At 41.6% G+C, this 22229-nt stretch overlaps 1 protein-coding gene across 10 annotated transcripts in view; it reads right to left on the reverse strand.

Annotated features, from left to right (window-relative positions):
* GNB1L (G protein subunit beta 1 like) overlaps nucleotides 1-21192 on the reverse strand; it is a 56739-nt gene extending 35547 nt beyond the window's left edge. For 9 of the 10 annotated variants that reach the window (XM_050924190.1, XM_050924189.1, XM_050924187.1 and 6 more), the window contains exon 1: nucleotides 21069-21192. The gene's annotated coding sequence lies outside the window, so the exon portion shown is untranslated. Of the gene's footprint in view, nucleotides 1-17551; nucleotides 17586-21068 lie in introns of all 10 variants that reach the window. The other variant, XM_050924183.1, reaches the window with a different exon arrangement.
* Nucleotides 21193-22229: the final 1037 nt, after the last annotated feature.

Here is a 22229-nt window from a genome sequence, read left to right on the forward strand (position 1 = left end):
TTTTGACCCAGTCCTGCAAATCCTTACTCACTTGAGCAATTCCTTTTAAGTTAGTGAGGTCTCCAGAATTATGCCCTTAAATCAAAATATTAATTATTTATAGATATTACTGTACCCATAGAGATTAAATTAATTCCGTCTTTAGAATCTTTATGTTTGTTAACTAAGCCACCCTACTGCTGCAAGGCAAGTATTATTATACATCACTTTACAGACAGAGAAACTGAGGCAGAGAGGCTAAGTGATTTGCCCATGGTAACAGAAAGTCACTGAAAGAGCCAGGATCAGCACAGGATTTATGGTCTCCCAGATCTGTGCTGAAATCCCTCTGTAAACACAATGAAAGTGAACTCACTAAAAGTTTTCTAAGAAAAGAGAAGTCTTCAAATTGTATAATAAGGTTGTGTGATGGTCCTCTACTCTGTATTAATTCATTAGGTCAAAACTTGCAAGCTTTATTAGGCAGAAGTCCCACTGGTGTCAGTGTGAGTTTTGCCTCAATAAAGACTACAGAATTTGGTCCATAATCTTTACTATTTCAAGAATCAATTTTTTTAAAAAAAAAAGGCTCAATGTCATGTATATCAACCATTTCAAATTTAGGATTCAGAGAAGCGGATTAAAACACATTTTTCCGATGTGTGTCTCACTAAACTTCAACATTAATTGGTATCAGCACCTCCTTTTTGTTCACTGTGATTCCCATCAGATACAATATATTTAGATGTTATTTGGATAAGCCAAGTTATCAGATGGCAAAGTAGTCCAAGAAATGTGACAAGAATGCACGGTAATTCAGGTGCAAACAGGAATGACATTTACAGGGTAAATATTACCTGATCATCAAATACAACAAATGTTTATTTTAACTGATTAGCCTAAACTTAGATTTTTAGATGCAAAACCACAATTGTTCTTCCATGTGAATTTGTTCACATAATTCTAGATCCATTTTTCCATGACCATGTAGGATGCAGTTGTTAAATATACGGTACTTACTTTGAGAGAGACGAGTGGGGTGAGGTAATATCTTTAAATATTTAATATCTTTGGTAATATCTGAAGAAGAGCTCTGTGCAGCTCAAAAGCTTGTCGCTTCCACCAACAAAAGTTGATCCATTAAAAGATATTACCTCACCCACCTGGTCTCTCTCATATTCTGGTACCAACACAGCTACAACAACACTGCAATATTTATTTTCCACATTCCTGAGATAACAATATCAAACAGGCAAATAGTCAAAATGTGAAGGATATTAATAAAAAGTGAGTGAACAACTGCCACACCAGGTCAATAATTCAATGACCTTCATACTAGAATTTCTACTATTGAACCTTACAGATGCCTGGAACATTCTGATCAGTTAGTTCTTTAATATTTTAAAGGGGTCATATCTTACATTAGCTGTTTATTTCTCTCTACTTGCTAAACCAAAAGTTCCTGAAGACAGTTAACATGTTTAAAGTGTTATTATTTATTTAAAGCTTCAGTCCCCTTGTCCAGTATGAACCACAATCAATCAAAAAACAAAAACAAAAAACAAAACCCCAACAGTGAAATCTAAAACTGTTTCACCATCTTAATTCTGAATCTTGAACCAGCCTGCAGTACCTGAACTTGAACTTCCAGCCTTTGAATGGGCTCTGAACAGCCCCCTTTTGTACTGCTCTTTTATGCGGGCAGGAACTGAAGTGTCAGTCTTTCATCAGATAACCAGCTTATGTCAAATTCTGACCAAATTCATTAAGAAAACCTTTACAAGCATCATTATCTCAAAGCAGAAAATCTAGATCAAAGTATAACAGATTTTACAGCACAATAAAACTGATTATAAATATTTAAACACTAATTAAAGTATGTCCATTGTTAAAAAGCACATAAATAATTGAAAGGTACCTCTCTTTATAAAACTATCCAAGTCCACCATATTTATCCACTGCTTCACAGAAAATCAAGGTCAAGATTGGGTGGAGGGTGGGAAGAAGTGCATGTAAAAGGGAGTCATTTGAGAAGATGGAGGATAGCTAGAGTTTTAAATTATTTGTCTGAAGTAAGCCACTCCAAATGTTCATTCCAGTGAAAGATTGTTAACTCTTTAATGTCTTCACTGCCTACCGACAAAGATCTGACAGACAATGTCAGCTGCTTGGGCAAGAGACTCTGGGTCTAGGGGATGGAAGTCACATAAGAAAGAATAAGGGAGGGAAGAACATTTTTAAAAAATATTTGATGGTAAAAAAAATAATTGCCAGACTAACAAAACTACACCAAAGTCGGCCAATTTTTGCTAAAATTTCCATCGTCTCGTGTGTGTGTATAAAGAGCTAGATAACTGAAATTTGGTGCCATTGTAAACATGTTTTGTTTTACTTTTCATACAGAGATACTGTGTCTACATGCTATAAACCCTCATGTTTCATGTACTAAGAAGAGAAAGTCCTAAGCAATTGCCTTTTCCTCCCCATTCCAAGTGGACATCAGCCATAGATATCATTCTTTAAGGAGAAAACAGAGCATTCATGAGAGGAAGGAATTAGGTATTGACTAATCAATGAACAACAGCAAAAAAAGTCACCAGTATTGGTTCAACTCACTTCGAAGTATAATCAGATTCTTCATCTGTAACTCAAATTTAAAAAATATAATAATTTACAGAAAAGGGACAAATTTAGCCATTTTGAGTCAAAGATTTATTTCATAGCTTCATCCCAAATCCTGTATATTGTTAGGATCCCTTTCCCCTTTGAAGACTCAGTGAATGATTGAAGCTTCTACTTTCTGAGAAACAGATAACACAAGACCAGTAATCTGACTCTAAACCACTGGATAAAGGCAGTTTGTTTCCTCTTAGCCCATCTGTCAACACCTCTTCAGTAATTAGTCCTAATTATTACAAAGGACTAGCCTCCCATTCGCATTATTAAATCAGAAATAGTATCATAGCCAGGTATCTTTCAACACCTACCAGACCAGCGACCTTCGATTTCATTGAATCTTCTATCAGTATCCGCCTTTGCAAGAGCCTAGGCAGTAATTTTAGCATCAGCTTCAAAGATGCAGATCCCACAGTGGAATTCCAGGGATGCATTCATATACACATCCACATCATGTGACAGGAGAGCAAGCAACATAATTGACCTTTGCATTGTTCCCTAAACTACGATGATATCAAACACACATTCAGGTTTATACAACATAACTTTTTTGGTGTTTATAAGACTTCCTTTGAACTAAATACAAATAGGGAAGCTAATAGCATCCTGGTTGTAAATATAACAATTTTAACATTCTTAAGGAATAATACTGAGGTATTGCTATAATTTGGAACAACCAAAGGTATTTTGTTTCTTTTAAGGAGGACTTGCACAAATAAAACAAAGGAGTCCCTTCTACCCCCAACATGGGCTTGTGCCTGTATAAAGAAGGTTTGATGGGTTCTTATTTATTTATATATATTTCCCATATATTTGAAATTCTTCTCTGGAAGGCTTTAGAGGTCTGAAAAACATATATGGTTGTAACATCACAGATACCAAGGAAGTGAAACTTAATTAGTTGAGAAAAGTCTTTGTTTTTGTTAACATATATTTAAGCAAAACTCTTGAAAGAAAAAGGTGTCTGTGTTAAGAATTCAGCACCCTTTCCCTTAAAGGCAAAGAGTGTAGTCACGATACACAGCTGAGACCACTAGTGAGGTCTTGTTTACACTGGGATTTTCAGACACCAGTGCGAACCCCTAGCTTAGACATGGTGCATTGCTATAAAGGCACTGGGGTATGCTATGACTTGCACCAAAGCAATACTAAGGGTTTGTCCTGATACAGGTACAGTAGTCCAGCTACATACAAAAACTTCAGTGTAAAGAAAGCGAGTCCTCCAACAAAAACAGGGTAAACAAGACATGATGTCCCTAATGTATTGTCTGCTCATATTTATCTTAGAAACAGTTTACGAAGGCACAAGCTCATTTCCTCATCCAGCATCCCCTTTGCAGGTCACTTTTAAAACCAACAAAAAGTTTTATAATGATCAGAAGTTAATTATTTTTACAGGAAATAGCCATTCAATTTATTTAGGGTGAAATTCTACCCAACTAACAAATAGCCTGAATGATCAGGATTTGTGGCAGGGCACTAAATGAGAATGGAAATGTGCGAGAATCACACACGTCTGCAGGGACTTTATAGCCCCTCTATGGCACTACTGAAGCCCATGGAGTGGTATAGGGGCTGCAACTCCTATGTGAGAGTTTGGGACCACGGAAGCCATGGAAGTATTAGACCCATGGCCTCTTCTCCAATCCACCTGTTGCAGTTCCCTCTAAGCTGGTCTATTTGGAATTTTCATGAAGATATCTCTGCAGCACACAGGGAGCGCGCAGGTACTCTGTGGAATTACTCCGTTCCAATTTTCCATAAACATCCCTCTATACTACAGGACTTACATGGTGCACAGGGCATCATGCAGCACATCCACACCGGGCTCAGTTTCCCCTTCATAAGTAAATCAACCTCACTGCCAGCAACAACAAAAAGCTACTAAAGCTAACATCCTCAGTCTCATATTTTTCCAATCAAATGTCATTATAACCATAATTAGCAATAGGTACGAAAAGATCAATGGATCCAACTTTGAAATGCGTATAAATATTTCAAATACCATATTAATAAGGCATCCATTAAAATCAATATTAACACGCTTAGTACAAAATACTCTTATTTCCTTTTATAAAGCTCTAATGGGCATACTAATAGCTCCAGCATAAGGTGGAGTCTTCCTCCTTGCAATGTCACTTCTATCATTAACATTTTTATAAAAATCAAAATCAGATGTGCCTTTTAAAGAAAAAAGGTGTTTCTCTATTGAATAAATATCATTCCAGTTAGTCTACCCAGCATAAGACTCTCCTGAGCTCTAAGAATTTAAAGATTTCTGTAGTAGGGCTAAGCAAGTGAGAAAAGGGTAAATACCAAAGGCGAGTACCTGGGCAAGCAGATGGTGACTGTACTGTTCAAATGCTGGAGAAATGGCACAGTAGTTTAAATACATTTTTAAAAACACTTAGATTTCCTGGAACTACCAGCTAATATCCCAGCAGAATGGCTGTTCTTCATCCTTCTACATTAAACAGCCCGCTTCCATCTACCATGTGTTTATTTTTCAGTGTAGACCTTTAAAGATTCTGTGTGTTCTGCATCAACACTAAAGAACACTCAGCACTTTTTGTGAGTTTGCGTTGGTGTCCCTGGCCAAAATCCCTATCCTTCAACCTACAGTACAGCATACCAATTGGTTACCACTCTCCACCCCTGAGTTGGCTGCCTTTCAACAGAGTATTTTACATAAGGACAGATCCTGCTCTACTTTAAGGTCACTTGGTGTCATACGAAAAGCTGGGGACGGAATGGGTATTTCTTATATGCACTTCTCATCATCTTAGTTTCCATAAAAATGTTCAATTAAATGTTTGATCAAAAAATGAGAAGTAATAATTATATGAACAGGCACATACAATGTAGCCTTGAAAAGAAAAATAGGCACAGCCAGGAAGGATCAAAGAGAAAATTCATCCGAATTCAGGGAACTAAGGAGCAGGTGTCCATATCTCCCAGTTCCTGAGGCTATGGGGACAATTCAGCCCCCAGCGCAGGCTAGGGCAGCCCTAACTCACATTCCCAGCTCTCATAGCATGTATGGGGCTTGCAGCAACAGGAAACAGCCAGGGTGCAGTAAGGCCATCCATCTTCCTCCCTTTCTTCTATAGCCTGCCTCAGAAACACCCTAGCCCTGAAATGATTACGGGAGTGATCCTGCAGTCTTCATTCGGGTTAAATTCCCGCCGAATTTTTGCACTCAATTTAATAAAATCACTAGAAATTACATATTATAGGTGTTGTAATGATGCTGACTCCATTATATGAACACCATGTAAAAAAGAAAGATCTAATGACTATATTCTTGTATAAAGGTTCTTTGAACAAATGCTAACTGGTGTAGATTTGTTTCTGATATTTACATGGCAAGGATTTGTAAACTAGCTAAAACTTCCTAAACAAAATAAACAAATAAATAGAAAAAAACCTGGAGTTTTACCTGAATAAAGACTGCAGGATAAGGCGCCATATTTCCAACACAGTTTTTACAAGGAGAAATGAGGCCCTGCTTTGTTAAATTGCTGGCGACCCACCTCTGCACAAGTTGCAAAACTGTGTATTTATTTGCATATGAGAATATTCTGAGGCAACGCCTTTCTGCAGTTTCCTCGGTGATAAAATGGCCCTATCCTCCAAATGCTGACAATACAAAAGTAACTTGACAGACTATTCATGTGAATAATGTTTGTGCAGGTTTGCATCACAGCACCATAAAATGTTCACTTGGTGACTATTTTTCAAGGACCTCAAAACACAAAAATGTTCAAAATCATATATTTTGTATACAATAGTATTATAATTTACCTTGCAAGATCTTCAGTCTCTTGCTCCTGCAAAAACTGCAAGTACTGGGTTCATGGAAGAACTAGGTGCTAAGAGTATTATATCCACCGTTGCAATAAATTCTTCATGGTTGAGGCTAGGCCCTTTTTTGACATAAGTGACCTCTATTTATGTTTGCAGAATGTTATTCTAAAGTTTTATTGGATGCTATGAAATGTGTGTGTTCATGAATGTCTTGGGGATATAAGAGGAGATAGATTTCAAAACCACATGTAAAAGATAACAGAATAGAGGGTTGTATTCTAAACAAGCGCTCAAAATGGCTAAAGCCTAGTCAGTGTTGTGATAACGTGGACAAGTCATACATCATGTCAAGCATATACCCCACTATAAACATATATACAAATGTGAATTCAGTATAACCAGGATTAAATATGAACCATATGCTTAAGCAGAGAGGTTTTTTTAAATGTGAACTTCAAAGCTTTTTTCTACACAGCACCGTACATTTAGATTGACGAAACTGTTATTCCTTGCTTCCGTTATTGGTACATGTATGGTTTGGCACAATAACTCCTTTAAGTAAACTGATTACTTTATATATTTTAAGTGCACAGATTATATTTAATAAAAGCCACTACTATAATTGTCATAAAACTTGGCTGGATTTCATTGGATGGACTTTGGGCATTTTTAAATCCCTGGAGACCTTGTGGAATGTATCTGTTCACTATTATTACCAATCTCTAATAAATAGCACTGATGACCCTCTGGAATCGAACTTGTAGGTATTCCTCATATACCCATTCAGCACTGGCCATTTTGGATTCAGCTTAAATTCAGCACTTGGCTCTGAAAGAAAGTCCCAGGCATGCACAAGAGCTGTAATTTCAGGCAATCAGCTGGAATGTTAATGGCCTTACACCATCAGGAGCCTGATTCTGAGAGCTGCTGTGCACCCACAACTCCCAATGAAGTCAGTGGTTTTAAAGTTTCAGCACTTCTCAGGAACAGGTCCGATGTCAGGTTTTTTCTTCAAGGACCCATTCACAGTCCATTCTATTCAACAGCTGCTTTCCCACTGACTGCTACAGGTGCACCCTCCACAGTTGCTCGAAGAACTAAGAAGGGAACAAAGCAGACAAAGCATAAAAATCATCAACAAGATCAGATAGAAGAAATATTACATTGAATTAAAGTAATTACCAGCAATTAGGACTTCTCTAAAATATTTGCAACAGGCTAGATTGCACCTTGAGACTCAGCCCTGTGTCAGGGCAGCAGGTAGCTGGACCACTGAAGGAGGAGCACGAGGAAGAAACTGACCTGGAGAGCCACACAATTCCTTTCCTGCTCCCTTCTTGTTCTGGAGGAGAGTAAGTCTGGGTGAAGCTTACTCACTCCTTACTCCTAGCCAGCACCTCGGGCCAGCACATAGAGGGGAGCCCACTTCCTGCCCGCTCCCCCCTTCTCAGGGTGTTGATGGTGGAAATATTAAGCATGCAGGCTTTATGGTCCCTCCTTTCCCTTCAAAGCATTCGAAAGCAGCCAAGGCATGGGGTCAAGAGGGGAGATGGTGGAATGGGACATAGGAAGGCACACTTACTTCCCACTATTCCCCTGGTAGGGCTAGAGACAAACTTGTCCAATGCTGGCATTAGTATGGCACAGAAGAAGAATGCTATTTAAGAAGAAGATACACTTCAAATGCCTAAGTACAATAACTCAAATTTCATGGGTATCATAGAGATTTTCCTTACCTTTTTTAAATATAGGGTACATTTGAGATATTTAATTACATTTTGGAGCCATCTGGTTACACAGCATTTATGGTGTAAAAGATACCACAATTAAGTGTGTGTGTTTGTTATATAAATAGGGAACAGTAAAATAGAGGTAGGTTTTCCCCTCATTATATTGATGGAGAAACAGTCCAAGAGAGATTAAAGGTCTTGTTAAGGGCTCAGAAGTCGCTATTTTAGAATAGGATCAGAACTCAGGAGTTCCTAACATCCACTCCTGTGATTAGACCACTAGACTGTGCCTGTCTCTCACAGAAATGTTTTGGTTTTTTTAAATTGTGGGAAGACAGTGTTCTCTAGTGGTTAGAGGGGGAAATAGTAGTCAGGAGGATACGAGTTCCTTTCCTAACTTGGCCACAGAGTTACTGTGTCCCCTCGCTTAGTCACTTGGGGAAACTGAGGTATAGTGATGCATGAAAATATCAAAGATCTTGAAGACTGAAGAACTTATTTAATAGTTATGAAGCATTTCAGTTCACCTTCAAATGAAATTTCATCTAATAAATGGGCTCCACATGGACACAGGTGTCTGCCTGCATGCATCTTATTGGAAGGCCACGGCTCACTTCATTAATGTTGTAAATCACCTTGATGATTATATTAAAAATCTTGCATTTCTATATTGGAAAAATGAGTTACAATACCTAACTCTTATTCATGAATACCATCCAAAATGTAGGAAATTATATACAACCCTTCCTTTGGCAAACAATTGAAATAACTGAACTGTCATAGAAAAAAGACAGAGGATAAAACAGTTTAATTCTAATGGCTCAATTGTGGTGCTAAATCACAGTTCAGGATAGAAGGTAGCAAGGATGCACAATGAGCAGGAGCACACCATCACCTACCTAAAGTAAGGAGGAATCAGATATTGCACCATCCAGGGACAGGGTGCAGCGTGTGCCCTCCTAGAACAGGGTGGTTCTGCTAGTCATTAAAGTGGAGCATGGCTCTGTCATCTCCCTCCCTATACGATGCAGCTAGCGTTGCTGTGGGAACTAGCTTAGAGCACAGCTTGCAATCTGTAAAACTCAAACCCTGCCACTGAACCAGGTGCACAAAGGTAGGTGGGTGAGGGTGCACAAAGGTAGGTGGGTGAGGAAGTTCCTTATATCCTTTCTCCTCAACTTGTGCACCCCAGCAGGGATAGGTTGAATTATAACTCATTCTGAAAATGTCCTACATTTGACAATGAACTAAAACATTTTGTAACCCACACACCTGAGTGTGCTGTTCTGTCCCGCTAGTGGCACTGAGACCGCTTAGATGTTAAGGAGTCTGCTCTACAGTTGGCTTTTAACTCATGCAGCAGAGGCTCATACACTAAGCTCCAGAGGTCCCAGGTTCAATCCCGCCCGCTGCCGCTGATAACGACCAGGGTCTGTTGGTGTTACCATTTCATGCAACAAAAAGAAAAAAAAATCCATTTTCATCCATCCCCACCGCTTTGATAAACCATCTGGTCTCGTTTCACTTAAACAATCATGGGTGCATGACGGTTTACGGAGCTGTTTGAGCACCCAGTAAAGTGTACATGGTTGATTAAGCTCTACTACCCATTTTGTTTCTCAGCCACTGGAGACTAACAAGAAAAACAAAGTATGTCAAGCAGCCCACTTCCGAGCTGGAATGGTGGCCACTTCTATGGTTAACACCAACAATCACAAATAATAATTTAAAAAAAGGACCTTCATTAGCTTCACTTGTAGGGAGGGAGTGGGAGGAATGATGTGTCAAATTGCAGTCAAGGAAGTACTTATGCCAACTGGAAAAACTGACTATGAACAGCTTTCTTACATAAACAAAGAAGGAAGTAACCAACACCCTCAATTGTTCAGTGAGGAGTGGGGGGGTCTGTAAATGCAACTAGAAAAAACAAACAAAACTGAGACAATTCCTGAATGTTCCTTCTGCGCATAATTATCCCCATATTCGCTGTTCTAATTCGACAAGGTGAAACTGCCAACAGGTGTTAGAATTTGAGGCACAAATGATAAAACTAGAAGACAAACGAAGTGCAAAGTCAAAATGGGCCAATCATAAAGAAAGAACAAATTTATGAGTGTGATGGACTAAATTCTAGTAGGCAAGGCACATAAAAGAACATCAGGAAGATTGAGAAGGGAGCAGTGGGACAGCATTAAGGAAGCTGGCTGATCTGGGGAGACTGCTATGTTGGCCCATTGCAATTTCCATTGTTGTTTATCTAAACGGTGAATAGCCATGGTGTACACTGGTTACATGCACACGCAGCCACCCAGACCAAGTAACAGTTCCTGCTCACAGGTCTCTTAGCAGAAATAAAATCTCCAACAGAGCTACATCCAAAGGAGTGGTCAAAAAATAATTAGATAAGTTCATGGAAGACAGGGCCATCAATGGCTATTAGCCAAGATGTCAGGGATGAATCTCATACTCTGGGTGTCCGTAAACCTCTGATTGCCAGAAGCTGGGACTGGATGACAGGGCATGGATCACTTGATAATTATCCTGTTCTGTTCATTCCTTCTGAAGCATCTGGCACCAGCCACTGTGGCAAGACAGGATACTGGGCTAGATGGACCATTGATCTGACCCAGTGTGGCCATTCTTAAATTCTTATGGTCTCAAGCAGAGATAAAATAAGGCAAATGTGATGCTACAAAACTACCTATGCCACTTAGCTTGCATCAGACATATTTTGGCTCATTATGTTTTTAAAAAGTCACAATCTTCTAGTTATGGGGCTGGAACTTATCAGCTGTTAATCAAAGAACAGTAGGGCAATATATCAGTATAAGCAAATTCTGTCAACCCTTGATAATTAATAGATTGTAAAACTGACAGATAGTCCTGTAGGAGTCAGGATTTCTAATGCATTGGTAGCAGCAAGGTTATGTTACTTTTACGGTTTCTTATCAGGGGTTTAATTTCAATTGCTTTCTCTATCTACCTTCTAAATCCCTGACCAATCAGAAACAGAGCAGATGTCAGTCAGCATAAAGAAAGAAACAGTATACAAAAATGTGTCAAACTGGTTTTGAATTTTTTAAAATAATCATTAAAAGCACACTGCGCTAAGTGCTCATACCACATCAGGCTTCCTATTTGCGACAAAGCTGCATCACTCTTCATCCCATTTCTCAGTCATGCCAAAATCTGTCTCATTGTGACACAACTTGTCAGTTTGTGCACTCAGATGGCTGTGGTGATAGTAAAGAGCAGAGACACAGGTATGTCCCTTGACACTATATGTGTAATATTTGCTAGAAAAAGTTAGGAGTTTTTTAGGTATGTATTCTAAAATATAGAAAATAAAATGTTTAAGAGCTATGTGCAGAGGCAACTTTGTGATAATCAGTCTGCCTTCCATTTTAAATTCAAGCTCATCTCTATAAGGTGCTACACAGTTCTGTCCCAGCTTAAGTCTCACTTCTACTATCACCTGTTCTCCCACTTATATCCATGCTCAGCCAATTCAGCTCACCTTGTTGCTACCCTGCTCTCCTTTGTTCATAGGCATGCCCATGCCTTTTTTCATGCTGCACACTATATCCGGCACACCCTCACTGATCCTGTAAAGTACAGAATCACTCTCTCTCACTTCAAGTGTCCCCTCACAATGTAGTTCTTATGGTCAACCTGGTTTTCACCCTGCTTTCACTCCAGGCACTATTCCTCGCCCGCATTTTAATAAATTAAAATGCATATATAACAACAAGCTTACCTCACAATCTTTCCCTGATCTAATTCATGCATTCCCTTACCCCCTCCCTTTGCAATCCATCCTTGCTGTGTTGTCTAGTCCAGCACTCTATTCTCCCACCTCTACTCACACTGGATAGTACTTTATTCCACAAATAGTCCCATTGACTTCAGATGGCAGAATCTGGCCCTGTAAAACATCATCCACATCTATGATGCAGAATAAAAAATAATGTTCACAGAACTGATGTGTTTGCATAATTCCTCTTTCCCCAGCCCTCAAATGATCAAATCTTCCGCTGTTCAAATTCCATTCTTAATGATGGAAACTTGCATTTGAAGGAAAGGTAGGTAGAATTTTCTGACTCACTGGATCAGCTGAGCTATGCTTCTGTACATACGCTACAGTATCTTTTCTGCAGCAGGGCTACCAACCAGAGAGGATACTGAGCAAGTGATAGTTTTGACAGCCAGAAGCTAACCAAGTGATAAATTATCAGGTTTAAAGAAACAATAAAGCAGAATCCAGCTGTGAATTTGTTGGATGAAAATCCCAGCATCTCCTATATTATCTCATACACATTTCAATTTATGAAAAGAAAACAGAGTAAAGAGAGTGTCTCCACCCTTTCTCATGCGGACCACAAAATAGATTTATTACCTATGTTATATTCTGTGTTTTCTCCTGAGGAAAGAGTATGGGAAGTCGTGGAACAATATTTTTTTTTTAACAACTGGGATTTTCTTTCTGATGAACACAAAGCCAAATTTTGAACCCTGTTCATATCACAAGGCCCTCCTATTTAATACTGTAGTCCAGGGTTTCTCAACCTTTTTGATACCAGGGACCGGCTTGGTGCCTTCCTAAACTGTATCAAGGAGATCTCAGGGACCAGCGCTGGTTAGGGTGACCAGAGAGCAAGTGTGAAAAATCAGGACAGGGGGTGGGGGGGGTAATAGGAGCCTATACAAGAAAAAGACCCAAAAAGTGGGACTGTCCCTATAAAATCGGGACATCTGGTCACCCTAGCAGTGGTCCACATTGTCGAGAAACATTGTACTAGTCACACTTTCTACCTTCTTAAATCTTGTAGCACTGCCTTTACATTTCAGTGGGGAAATCTACAACTGTTCCAGCTGTCTGAATGTGGAAAGTCTTCCCGGAGATTCCTATCTGGTACATGTTTAGAGTAGAATTCAGCCCCCACCCCATAATATCAAAGGTTTTTGGCGCCTATTGAAAAATTGTGGAGTAACTCTCATACTGAGAGCATTGGTCTACATTCCTCCTCAGCTAATTCTGGTTCAGCTTCACCTCCCACTGCACAGGTGCTCAGGAGAAGGTCTATAAGGGAATCTCTATCCTTCAAACAGACACCGGTGGCTGGCCCATGCCAGCTGACCAGGTCTTGTGGGGCTCGAGCTAAGGAGCTGTTTAACTGCAGTGTAGACATGAGACCCTCCCACCTCGCAGTGTCATATATCTACCCTGAAATTAAACAGCCCCTTAGCCTGAGCCCTGCAAGCTGGAGTCAGCTGGTACGGGCCGGCCATGGGTTTTAATTGCAGTGTAGACATTCTTAAGTAGCCACTTAGGATAAGAGTAAGGAGAGAATGTATTTAGAAAGGATGGGCTCTACACTCAGGGATCGTAGAAATTGTCAGCTGGGAATTTTTTCCTGTGTATTTTTTTCTCTGATTGTAAAAATCACCTTCTGACTGTTAAGAATAAATCATGAGAAAGAGAGTTGGCTTTTCCCCCGCTTCCTCTGAGCCTTTCCACTAGCTTATAATCTGACATTATCATTCCATTTTGGGCGCATCGAAGCTTCTATCAACACTCTAAGTCCTACCATGCTGAATGACATGCTTACAGCACAGGTTGTCCCACAACCGAGCGAGAACAGAATTCATTCCTGCAGTGTAGATTAGATTGAATCATGTTTTAAGTATGTTTCTGAACCATGCTGCAGCCTGGACTTTTGCTCAGTTTGGGAACACAGTTAACAAGTCCCCTCTACATTGCAAGGCCAATATACTTTTTTAACCATGTCAGGAACTACCCTTTTGTTACTGGGTCTCCTTACTCAGTAGGATTTACAATGTACATAGAACCTAAATGTCCAATTTTTTACAACTTAGTTCATCTAGCAACTGCAGTTTAATAGGTCATATTTTCTCCAGAAGGCAGACCTATACTAGCTTCACAGCTGTCAAAGACCCAGCTTTGCAGAAGAATTCCTTTATACATCAGTGCTTTACAGAAAGCCATATACGACTATCACCCAGTTAAGTTAAGCAATACCGAATAGAGTCACCATAAGAAGCATATAATCAAAATGCATCATAACAGGACTTCTCAACCGGGCTTTTTGTGAAGAAAAAAAAAATCTTTTCAGGAGGAAAAAAGAGGGATTTTATTCATGTTCTGAACTGTTATGTCTGAAGTACTTACATGAATAGAACGTATTTGGAAGTTTTTTGATATTAGAAATATTAGGTTTTTAGATCATTTGGGATGACCTCATTCATGGCTTTCACACATGTAAATAATACACCTATCAGAAACTCAAATTAGTAAAACTTTTCTACCATACCATCACCTGCATGTTACTTCAAAGTGTGTGTGTGTGTGTATGTACATACTCATTCACACCACCACCATTTGAAAATAAGTTTGTTTTTTTAACTATTGTAATAACATGACTGATTCCGATTTCAGAAGAGGAACAAAGCATTAAATGAGCTATATCACAGTGGCAATCTACAGCAATTACATGGTATATGACAAAAGTCTCAAGAGCCCACTTTTTGTCACATTCCAGTGTGCCAATACTAAAATCAAAGGAAGTTTTTCTTCAGCTCATAGCTGTGGCAAAAATTGAACAGCTTTTTCATGGATTTATTTTATTCTAATTGTTTTGTGATTACTTTTACTGCTCCATAGAGACCAATAATTTTGAAATTGCTCAGCAATTACAACAAAGAATCCCTGTGGCACCCTCAGAGACTAACAAGTTTATTTGGGCATAAGCTTTACTGGCTAAAACCCGCTTCATCAGATGCATGGAGTGGGTTTTAGGCCATGAAAGCTTATGCCCAAATAAATTTGTTCGTCTCTAAGGTGTCACAAGAACTCCTTGTCGTTTCTGCTGACACAGACTAACACTGCTACCACTCTGAAACCTGTCAGCAATTACAGTGGTTTTTGAGCCATTGCAATTTTAAACTCTTCATTTGTAGTACCAAATGCATTTTAATAGGTAAAACTTTAATTTTAAAAAAATGAACCATAAATCCACCTACACACATTTTCTGACCCAGAATGTTATTACTGCCATTTAAGTTAAACTACCTTTTCTTTTTTAATATACATACATTTTACTTAGGTTCAAAGTTGTGCAAAGTGCAACATGACAGCATAATAACTCAAAAGCAAAAAGTTAAAGCTCTCATTTGTCAGCATAAAAGTTTCCTTTAACACTGGCAAAATACATGCATCTTGTTAAAAGGGAATTGTGAGTATTGCTTTCATTGGCTTTTTTGGAGAAACTAGTTACAACTGACTGGTTCACAGTTCTTACTATTCCAGGGGAACTGTGTGTTGTTATGGCTGAGTTTATGGAGAATTAGTATTCAAGTTAAAATATAAAAGGCATGTGAACACAAGACATGTTATAGCCAGATATACAGCATGGTACAAAGCAGGAAATGTGTTGGCTAGGAATGTAAGAACATATAAAGGACATTGGTGAAGGGATGGGCTGCAAAAGTAATCTGTAATACTTTAAAATGCAATTATGGTCAGGGAAGTTATGAGGCAAAAATGGCATCGTCGTCTTCAGTGTGATAGCTTCCAATGCATATTAAGACGTCTGTCTGCTGATTTGAATTACAAAAACCAGTTTTCACTCCTGTTAGAACTGCTGCAGAGCCATGAGAGATTGGGAGCTAACTTCTATTCTGTTGCATGCATCTACATCATTAACAGTTCTGACTGCAGAATCTTTATCAATGACGTTCACAAACAAGACAGAAGGAGCTGACCTCCTGTTTCCAGAATGATTTGGGTTATGAAAAAACATTTCCTTGTAAACTGAGCTAATGTCATTAGGAGTCATTAATAGACAATACAAGTACTATGAGACATCATTTTCAATAATTACAATTAAAAATTCTTGCAGAGTGTCCTTTTCAGTCTAAATAACTTGGACCCATATAGTTCCCCTGGTGTGCAGTGCAGGAGAGGAGAAAACAGGGTAGACCCATTCAGAGAGGGCAAGCGACTAAATAAGATGGTGTGGGATCCACGAAAGTATTCAGACAACTAAACCCCAGACTCAGACACCCAAGCCACTGTGTTAGGCACCTAAGTCCCAACTGTAGCTCCACTGCAAGCCACAAAACTCTCACCAAACCCTCTAGGCACCTCCCAGGTCAGTGCCCTAACAACAGGTCTATAGCATCATTCTCTCTGAACCAATGACTGTTCCACTGTGGATAAATACTTAAATAGTGCATCCACCTGGAAGGGAGCAAAACCCTCATCTAGTCCCTCTGCTCCATCAACTATAATTATTTATCCACAGTGGACCAGCTTCAACAGGAGAGATTCTGGAAGTTATAAGATATGCTCCTCCACCTCTGGCTGTTTTGTGTGGAGTGAGGGAGGTGCCTAACTCATTCCTGCAAGAAACACCTTAGGGGCCTAAGCTGCCTGATTCCAGGCAGTGGGTGGCCATTTCCGGATCACTAAGCAGAGCTAGACAGCTTCCTGCAACCTGGACTTAAGCTTCTATCTCCAAGAAAGGGGAGTGGCTTAGCACACATCCCTCTCCTTAGCATCTCTTATTGGCTATTTTAGGCAGCTCCTCATCTAGTGGGCTTGCTTCTGAGGATCCCATTCTTAGATGGCTTTCTCTCCTCATTCATTGCATTGGGAACCTAGGTGCCTAACTCAGCCTTGTGGATCACCGTGTTGTTCCTGAATTTTCTAGGCACCTAAAAGTTAGGTGCCATGATGCTCACCATTGCAACGCCTAAGTCCCTTTGTGGATCCTTCTTAGTTACATTGCTCCCTCTGACTGGATTCATGGAAGAAGTTAGTAGGGTTCGGATTTAGGGGGTGGCAGGGAACAGAGGTGAGACAGGAACCAGCTGAGTTAAGAGGGCTGTTCCTCCAACACTAGAGGCTGCTCTTCAAGAAATCTTGCAGAGAGGGAATTCTGTCTGAGAATATAGGGCAACAGAGGCTGGGATCTCTTTGGGGCCATACATCCTGCCCATTTTGCACCCTGCTAATCCCATGAATGACAGCATCGGAAGGAGAATATGTGGAATCACAGACTTTAAACTTTTGTGTACAAGGGGATAAATACCAAGGGGATAATACAGGCTATTTTTTAATGAAATAAAAATATCACATATTCTCATTGAGACAAATAAAGATACAAAGAAAAGAACCCAAATTTCAGATATGGGCACCTAAATATCAGATCTAAATTCTGCATCTGTGTGCTCAAATTGGTAGGTAGGCCCATGACTTTATATAGACTTTACATTTCTATGTGATAATCTAAATGCTCATGCACGGTGTAGCCGTTTGTAGACTGGGCCTCACTTACTTTATGCATGATCTTGTAGTATATTGCTGGGTTGCTGTAGAATCAGGCAGCCAGTAGAGGGAGCAAAAGCAAATAAAGCATTGTCAAAACTGTGACAATATCAATGAGGCTCCTAATGAGGAAGTACAGCAAAGCCACTTCATTTGCATTACATAAAAACAGATGAGGGAAAACATTCTTTACCAAATGGAAGATGACAAATCTAGCAAAAGTATTTTCCAGCTTCTGAGAGGGATTAATAACAAGTAGTAAAAGTCTCTGAGTTAAATTCAATCCTGGTGTAACTAGGGGCAAATCCACTGACTGGAGTTGTGCCTGGGGTAAATTTGATACTAAAAAGCTATAGTATACAAAATATAATACTACTTTTTATGTTCGTAAATGCTTTTCATTTGAAGATCTCTAAATACTTTATAAATTAGTACTGTATTACTATTGCAATTTTCCACAAGGGGAAATTGAGGCTCATAGAAGGTAAATTACATGCCCAAGGTCACAAAGTAAATTAGTAGCAGAATTGGGTACAGAACCCAAAAGATTACATTCCACGTCCCACCTTGCTAGAGCCAGTAGAAAACACTCTTCCTCAAGCTGAAATGTCCCTTTATGGATAGGAAAATCCACCTAGGTCATCAAACTTACTCTTTAAAACCTGACAAAATACTCATTCTTGTTGGACATAAAATAAACACACAGAGATTCCTATAGAACTTGTAAAATTCAACACACTAAAATTATAAGATATATTACATTTTTGTTTGGTATTTATGACTCACTGATATTAAAAAAACTAATGTGATATATTCTAAACTCAAGGCACAAAGAATTAGCATCACAAATGCCAGTTGCTAGGAGAAAAAAATCATTCCATAGGGGCTCTCCAAAGATGCTCTTTCCTCCAAGTACCCACAACAACTCTGGAATATTTCAAAACAACAGTTTAACTGTAATTACTGAGGTCTGGTCTACACTACGCTGTTAAACCGATTTTAACAGCGTTAAAACGATTTAACGCTGCACCCGTCCACACTACACTGCTCTTTATATTGATTTAAAGGGCTCTTTAAATCGATTTCTGTACTCTTACAAAACGAGAGTAACGCTAAAATCGATATTACTATATCGGATTAGGGTTAGTGTGGACACAAATCAACGTTACTGGCCTCATTATTTTACAGTAGCTACCCACAGTGCACCGCTCCAGAAATCGACGCTAGCCTCGGACCACGGACGCACACCACCGAATTAATGTGCCTAGTGTGGACGCGCACAATCGACTTTATAATATCTGTTTTATAAAATCGGTTTAAGCTAATTCAAGTTTATCCTGTAGTGTAGACGTAGCCAAAGAGATGGATGGTAATCAAAATATTGTTTTACTCTAGTATTGTCCTAGGGTGACCAGATGTCCCGATTTTATAGGGACAGTCCTGATATTTGGGGCTTTTTCTTATATAGGGCTCCTATTACCCCTCACCCCCATCCCGATTTTTCACACTTGCTATCTGGTCACCCTATATTGTCCTTATATCGGACAAAGATACTAGGCCCTTCACAGACATTTGTCCTGTGAAGTATTTCCCCATCTCCAGTCACTTTTCCTCTAGTTTAAAATTCTGAGCATCTCTGTCAATATTATTAACTAAAAAGAGAATATGAAACAAATTAAATGTGACCACCTGTAGGGATATATTAAGGTAGGATCTAAACCATACAATCAGAGAGAGGGAACCTAGAGGGAACACAGTCGGAGTAGAAGACAACAGCCTAGTGTCCATCTCACTGTTGCCAGCTTGTCATCTCTTATGGAAGGAAGCTCAGAGGCTCCAGATTAGGAAAAAAAACTAGAATCCATCCACAGGGAGACAGGAATGGGAGGGAAAATCCATGATATTATCTGAGGAGGTGGTGTGAGACATGGTTCTTAAATATTGAGTCCTGATTTCATTTAGCTTTTAATTAATCTCTGATGGCATAATTGAGTAACAAGTTACTGTTATTTAATATTTGTATTGCAATAGTGTCCAAAGGCCCCACTCTGCATCAGGGCCTTTGTGCAAAGCATTAGGTGCCGTGCAAAGATCCTGACCCTGCTCCAAAGGGCTTATATATTAAACATATGTACAGTCAATGTGTTGCCTTGAGGAAGGGTTGCTAGACAGGAAGTCCCACAGGTTTCATTTCTGGCTCTTCCACTGACTAGCTGTGTGACTTCCCACCAGTTGCTTCACCTCTCAGTGCCTCAGTTTCCCCATTTGTAAACTGGAGATAACCGTTTCACAGGAGTGTTATGACAATTAAATTAAGTCATGCCTGAAAAGCAACATGGATCCTCTCCTTCCTGCAATTGACAGCGATGCAGACCCTCACCCACACAGGGTGCCCCCATAGCGACGTGGACCCCTCGCCCCACAGGGTCCCCCCCATAGCGACACAGACCCCTCACCCCCACAGGGTCCCCCTCATAGTGACACGGACCCCTCGCCCCCACAGGGTCCCCTCCATAGCGACACGGACCCCTCGCCCCCACAGAGTCACCCCCCACAGTGACACGGACCCCTCACTCCCAAAGAGTCACCCTCCATAGCGACACGGACCCCTCGCTCCCACAGGCTCCCACCATAGCCACACGGACCCTTCGGCCCCACAGAGCCCCACCATAGTGACACGGACCCCATGCCCTATAGAGCCCCTCCCAAGCGACACGGACCCCTCACCCCCACAGGGTCCCCCCATAGCGACATGGACCACTCGCCCAATAGAGCCCCCCCCATAGCAAAACGGACCCGTCGCTCCCACAGGGTCCCCCTCATAGCGACACGGACCCCTCGCCCTATAGAGCCCCCCCCATAGCGACATGGACCCCTCGCCCCCACAGGGTCCCCCCATAGCGACACAGACCCCTCACTCCCACAGGCTCCCCCCATAGCGACACGGACCCCTCGCCCTATAGAGCCCCCCCCCATAGCGACACGGACGCCTCGCCCTATAGAGCCCCCCCCCATAGCGACACGGACCCCTCGCCCTATAGAGCCTCCCCCATAGCGACACGGACCCCTTGCCCCCACAGGGTCCCCTCATAGCGACACAGACCCCTCGCCCCACAGGGTCCGCCCATAGCGACACGGACCCCTCGCTCCCACAGGCTCCCCCCATAGCGACACGGACCCCTCGGCCCCACAGGGTCCCCCCATAGCGACACGGACCCCTCGCTCCCACAGGCTCCCCCCATAGCGACACGGACCCCTCGGCCCCACAGGGTCCCCCCATAGCGACACGGACCCCTCGCCCCCACAGGGTCCCCTCATAGCGACACAGACCCCTCGCCCCACAGGGTCCGCCCATAGCGACACGGACCCCTCGCTCCCACAGGCTCCCCCCATAGCGACACGGACCCCTCGGCCCCACAGGGTCCCCCCATAGCGACACGGACCCCTCGCCCCCACAGGGTCCGCCCCCAGAGTCTCAAGGTGGCAACGTGGATGCAGGGTCCCTCCCGCCCCGTGGCAGCACTGACCCGGCTCCCCAGGTGCTCCCCGAGCCCAGAGATAGCGGACACACAGTGCAGGCTCGTCACTAGGCCGCCCGCAGGAGGGGACAGCGGCATCCCTTCGCTGCCTGGGCTGATTAGAGAAGGGGAGGGGGAGGAGAAAGAAATGGATCGATCACTCGACCCTCTACTAGCTACACCTAAAGGTTCAAAGGCAGACCAGACAGAGGCAGCAGAGCGTCGAGCCCCGTGATGCGAAGCGCGGTCGATACCGGCAGGGATAGACAGTCACGTGACGCGCTAGGTGCCTCGTCCCCAGGGCTGAGATCGACTTTCTCTTGGGGGGGGGGGGAGAGGTGCGCATGCGCTCTGTGGCCTGCGTGACGGGCAAGGTGGCGGGAGCAGGCCCCTAGCGCGAGCGTCGGCCAAGGCCCGGCGCTGTTCCGAGGGAACCTGCACCTGGTTCCTGCCCCAGGGGGAGGGGTTGTGGTACTCCCTGGGCAGCCTTGGGGTGTGGCTCTTTAGGGCTCCCTCCTTCCGTTAGTTTTTGTCAAGGGCCAAATTTCTTGGTCAAGGTCCAGACTCCTGAGACAATAATAAAAAAAAGTAAATGAAGATGTTGGGGTGTGTTCAAAAGCGTCTGGGTTTGGCCCAGGGTCTCCTTCTTGCCTACCCCTGCATTGGGGACTAGATAGGATATGTCTGTGCCATTTACAACAAGCAGAAGGGGGTTTGGGGGAAGGAAGCGATTCTTTATCGCTCCAACAACCTGCCACCCGAAGTTTTACCTCTTATGGTTTATAGTCCAATGTATGGACCATCACCTTATATCCCCGGAAATGCTATTTTAAATTGCACTTCCACCTGGCTGAGAGGGCTGAAGGTAAATTAAGCTGTTTAAAATCCAGTGGGGAAGTTAGTTATCCATTACAATGTTGTTAAGAGGAAAGCTTGATTCCCCCCACACACACACACGTTCTGTAGAAATAAAGACACGAGCTCCTGCCAAAGATACCAAAGTAAAACAAAACAGTTTTTCAGGCAGTCATAGGGATGAATATTATTAGTTGGCAGTATCATTAGTGGATAGTGTAGTTGGTGGGAAAAGCTTCATTTTGTGGTCCTCTGCGTTGTTTCCTTTTACAAACCAAATTCACTCCAGCATCTAAAGAAAATAAACTAACAGTT

Source organism: Gopherus flavomarginatus, chromosome 15 (assembly GCF_025201925.1).
Source record: "Gopherus flavomarginatus isolate rGopFla2 chromosome 15, rGopFla2.mat.asm, whole genome shotgun sequence".
NCBI lineage: Eukaryota > Metazoa > Chordata > Testudines > Testudinidae > Gopherus > Gopherus flavomarginatus.